The sequence below is a fragment of the Rousettus aegyptiacus genome, unplaced genomic scaffold (genome assembly GCF_014176215.1).
Source record: "Rousettus aegyptiacus isolate mRouAeg1 unplaced genomic scaffold, mRouAeg1.p scaffold_m13_p_6, whole genome shotgun sequence".
NCBI lineage: Eukaryota > Metazoa > Chordata > Mammalia > Chiroptera > Pteropodidae > Rousettus > Rousettus aegyptiacus.
In genome coordinates this window covers 22,102,667-22,108,094 of record NW_023416309.1, presented here as the reverse complement: position 1 = coordinate 22,108,094, position 5,428 = coordinate 22,102,667, and the positions used below count along the sequence as shown (strand labels likewise).

General features: G+C 39.4%; 1 pseudogene; it reads left to right on the top strand.

Moving 5' to 3' along the window:
- Positions 1-111, top strand: LOC118604848 (annotated as a pseudogene).
- The last annotated feature ends 5,317 nt before the right edge of the window (positions 112-5,428 follow it).

The following is a 5,428-nucleotide window of genomic DNA, read 5'->3' as shown; positions in this document are numbered from 1 at the left end:
GTCTACAGCCATGCCACCCTGAAATCCCATCTGATCTCAGAAGGTAAGTAGGGTCGGGCCTGGTTAGTACTTGGATGGGAGACCACCTAGGAAGACCAGGTGCTGTAGGAGTGAAAAATAAAAAATTAGTGATTGTAAACTGACAAGGTGCTCGCAATCTGTGAGGCCAACCAAGAGTTGCCTCGCCTAAAACAAAAACAAAAACAAAAACAAAAAACCAGCATGGGGTGTTTTCAGAACTGAGAGAGCAGAGGGGTCAGTGGTTGTAGTGAGGAAGCAGGACTTTTGGGGGAAGTACCTAAATAAGTATATCTGAAAAGCACCAGCTGAGCCCATTACAACTTTAACACCACCTCCCATAAAACAAGAATAGTCAAATATTAGTCAAATAAATGATTTGAAAAATATCACCCCTTATGGGATAATTTACATTCTAAAAGAGAATGCCAGGCCCAGAAAACCTGAGAAAACCAACTGGAAAACAATATGAAACAATAAGAGAATTCAAAGATGAGTAGAAAAGTAAATATGTAAAACCAATAGCTTTTCTTAAACCATTACTTGTTAGAAATTGTGCTTTAAAAAAATCTCCTACCTAAAATAGCAACCAAAAAGAATCTAGGAATAAATGTAACAAGTAATTTTCAGGGACTTTATTAAAAACTCTTTAACAGACAACTGACAAACCTAAAGATGACCTAAGACACTGACAGATGAACTATCATCTTTGATAGAAAGATAATTCTTCCTAAATTAACATAAATATAATAAAATCCTAAATAAAAAGCAATTTTTTAACTTAATGAATTTGTAAAACAAATAATAAAGATTAATCAGAAACCTTCTTGAAAATAGAAAACAACAAGAACAACTAGCTAAGTCTGATACTAAAACTATTTTAAAGCTATAATAATTGAACTAGTTTGTTATTAGGAAAAAAAATAGATCAATGAATAAGAATGAGGAGTCCATAAATGAAATCAAAAATGAGAACTTAATATATGAAATGGTGACACTTCAAAATATCAAAGAAAAGGTAATTAGTCAATAAGTGGTATTAGAACAATTGGCTAATTGGAAAAAAAAGACAAAATTGTATCCTACTTCACTTATTACACTAACATCAGGGATTAAAGATTTAAATGTAAAAAGAAATTATAAAAGTTCTGGAAGAATAAATGGCTGAGTTTATTCGCCAGGAATAAAGAATGTCTTTTAAGAAAGATCCCCAAACCAGAAGTCACAAAGAAAAAGATTGATAAGTTTGTATAAAAATTGGGAATTTTTTGGTAAAAATATACCAAAGACCAAGAAAAAAAGACAATAGACAGTCAGGAAAATATTTAACACATGTGACATAAAAGGGGCCAATTTCTTTCATTTTTAAGAAGCTCATGCAAATAAAATAGAGGAATGATGAACAATGCATAGCATTAGTCAAATACCAAAGAGTGAAATAAGGACTAGTCAGTAAATATGAAAATATGTCCCTTATTACTCATAAGAAAAGACATGCAAATTAAACAGCAACGTGAGACTTTTTTCAAAATTCACATTGTGAGAAACTGAAGTGATAAAGCCCTATTCAAAGAAGGCTATGGAGAAGTAAGTGTGTGCTATGGCAACAGGCAGTGGACTGGCTCATTTTGGGCAGGAAACTTGTCAGAATCCATCTAATTTTTAAAGGTACTGCTGTTGAGTGAAACTTTGTTTCCTTCCAAAATTCGTATGTTAATTCCTCATCCCCAATGTAATGGTATTAGGTGGTAGATCTTTGGGGAGGTGATTAGGTTATGAGGGTGGAGCCCTCATAAATGGGATTAGTGCCCTTACAAAAGAGACTTTAGAGAACTTCTGTCACACCATCTATGTAACAGGAAGGGGTTCTCACCTGACACTGAATCAGCCTCCAGAACTGTGAGAAATAAATTTCTATAGTATTCTGTTATGGCAGCTTAAATAGACTAAGAGAGATATATATCGTTTAACTTAACAGTTACTCTTCTCAAAGTTTACCTATATAAATATGTTTATAGGTGTTGGTAAAGAAATATGTACAGGTGTGTCCATTGTTTAAATAGCAAAAAATGGAGAAGAAACTCACCAAGTAGGAATTACATAAACTATGGGGCTCCCATATGATGAATTCTTATGCGGCTATGAAAAAGAATGAAGTAGTTTCATGTGGAGAGAGGTAAGGGGAAAAAAGGTACAGGATGTGTGTACAGAATCATCTTTTTTGTGTGTCAATATCATAGGAATAGATAGATAATAGATGACGATGACAGATACATAGATCTATAGATGAATAGATAGACATCCACATTGGTATAGGCATAAATAAATTTTCTGAAATTCTGTGGCTACCTTTGGGCGAAGGCACCAGCCTGAGAGATGCAGGCTTGTACACTTCATTTTATACTTAGCTCTACTACCAGAAGTTTTAAATATATAAATTAACTGCTTTCGTGAATTAAAATATGACACAAATTAACTATGTAGTGGGATAATGAATTTTTTTCTTCTTCTTTAAATGTTAATAGTCTTAAAAAAAAAAAAGTTTCTGGTAGGGAACAATAAAGACAAAGAAAACGAGAAAGTCTCGACCCAAAGGAATGTACCTCAAATGGTGGCCTGTCCTACTGCTAGAGCCCCACTCAGGAGGAGGTATTTCTAGAGGAGGGGACTTTCCAACATCTCAAAGATTTCCCCACTTGCCTCACATAATGATGGTCTTCTTATATATAAGCATCAGAGAATTAGGCTTCAGCATAGTCAGGGTTAAAATAAATCAAAGGAAATCAGGCTTAAAATGAATGTTGTTATGATTTATGCGAGCATTTCCTCTCTACAGATAAAATTGAGTGAGATGACAAAAACAGATACAGGATCACCTCATGTGTTTTTCTTCTCTTCTGCTTAGTTGGGCGGACTAAGATGGCTCACACCACCAGTGGCCTAAACAAACATGCAGTAGTTTTTGGCTAGATTCCAGGACCCAAGGAACATGTCCCGTGCTCCCAACTGGGTCTTCTCCTGTACAACACCGGTTCCTGAGGCTCTTCTGCTTTTCCTGGAAAACAATTCTGTCCAATCAATCAGTACTGAGACCAGCTCTGTGTGCAGCACCAAGCGGGATGCAAGAGATGGTAAAACATGGCCTCTACACCCAAAGAACTGTCAGGTGCTTCTGAAGAACCTGTGAAAACAATTAAGTAGCCTCATGAAAACAGGGATTTCAAGAAAGAATGTCAGCCAAGAATTTGAGGTGGAGTAGATGATGTTGGTTGACTAAACCAATCTCCAGCTAACGTCCTTTTTATTCATACAGCAAGTGGCGGCCCTATGACACGGTTCTGGCAAAGAGATATAAACAGAAACCTCTGGGTGGAAAAAACAAAAAGATTTGACCCAGTCAGCGTGCTCCTTTGACCTTTTACCCTTTCGTCATTTGGAGACGTGGCCATGAGGCTGTAGGTGAAGTGGTGATCCTACAACCAGTGGTAACGAGCTTGAGAGTGAAACCAACACGCTAAGGAGGGCAGAGTGGAAGACAGACCCAGTCTCCACTGACGGTGTCGGGCCCTGCGTCAGCCCCGATACCCTTCACCCATGTTTTTCATTATGTGAGAAAAATAAGCTTTCCTTTTGTTTAAGTTGCTACTAACTGGATGTCCTGTTATTTACAGCCAAATTCATTATTAACTGATTCACTTGGTCTTAAGAGGAAGTGGCTTCGATGTAGTGGAAAGTGCATTTGCCTTTGAATTGAAGGATTTGGTTTCAGATTCTAGTACTGAGGCTTATCAGGATAAATTATTACTTAACTTTTCTGGGTCTCTGTCTCCATAAGTATAAAATGGGGATAACAAAGCTCCCCGGACAGAGTCGAGGACTCCACAGAAAGCGGAGGCAAAAGTTACTGCACGTAATAGGTCCCAACTCAATAAATATCTGAAAAAATTTCTGTTGAGAACATGAAAGGACATCCAGGAGGTGAGGCTTGCCTGGAATACAAATAGGGTGAGGTGAGGTGGAAGGTAATCCAGAGGGAGTAGATAAGGAAAACTTCAAGAAATGTCAATAGAAAGGGGCAGTGGGCAAATCATCTGGCCTCTTGAAATGGACCCAGAATCCAGTTTCCCATAGAAATCTCAGGGCAAATGCAGTTGATGTAGCCCAGAGAATTTTTCCTTCTTTCCTTCCTTCCTTCGAAGGAAGGAGGAAGGTAGGCAGGAGGCAAGGAAGGCAGGAAGGAGGACGGCAAGGAGCCGCAGCGACGAGGAAAGGCGACGGCGGGAGGGAGGGCGTGGGGCGGGGAGGGGAGGGAGTTGGGTAGTGCGGGAGTGCTTTCTTTATCGGCTAGGAGGTCTTCCGGCTGCGGCGTCCTTTAATTCATTCTTTTGCATTTCTTCTTTTTTTTTTTCCATCCTTATCCGTCCTCCTCTTTCCTTCCTTCCTTCCTTCCTTCCTTCCTTCCTTCCTTCCTTCCTTCCTTCCACCTTCCTCTCTTACTTAAAAAAGGTAAAAACAATTTCAAAACCATGTAGGGGCAGACGTAATTTGTTTGGATCTACAGTGGAGAAATGATAGGGCCTGTTTTTTTAACCATCGAACCCACAAAGATTTCTGTATTCTTCCATTCCCCAATGGGACAAAGAACACAAAGCCACTCTGTATCAAAAAAAATAAATAAATAAAAAAGGAATCTGGAGCTCTCTGTCTTGTCCTGTGTGTGTTCTTAGATGTTTTCCTAACCTCTCCTCAGAGATTTCCTCATCTATAAAATGAGAGTGTGTGGAAAAGGGTGAGATAGGGAAGGAGTTGCTTAGATAAGCTCTTGAGTTCATTCTCCTATTTATTGGTTTCTTGCAGTGCCTGGGGAACGTTTGATTGCTCATTGTCCTCATAAATGTCTTTCGAGCACCTACTCTGTACCAGGCACTGGTTTAACCACTGGAAATACCATTGCGAATGAAATAGACAACATTCTATATTCTGAGGGAGACAGACAATATTGAGCAAACAAATAAAGAATTGGATAATTTCATGGAAGTGGCTCCATAGTATGGTGGTTAGTACGTTTGCTTTACATGCAGAAGGTGCTGAGTTCGCACCCCAGGTGGAGCCACGGACCATACCCCAGGTGCGCCAGGTCCCCCCCGAGTGTGCTGGGTGAGCCAGACCCCTGGTGCATCCTGTGAACACGTCAGAGGGGACGCCCCACCCTTGGAGATCCAGTTCTTTAAAAAGGGGAGACGGCAACATCTGCAGGTCAGGGGTGGAAGTGGAGAGTGGGAGGGAATTAAAGAAGGGAGGGAATTAAAGAAGGGGGAAAAAAAATTGGATCATTTAAGAAAGTGATAGGAGCTGTGAAAAAGAAAATAGGATTAGGTAATGGAAGAGAGCATGCCTGGGGGTAAGTGAG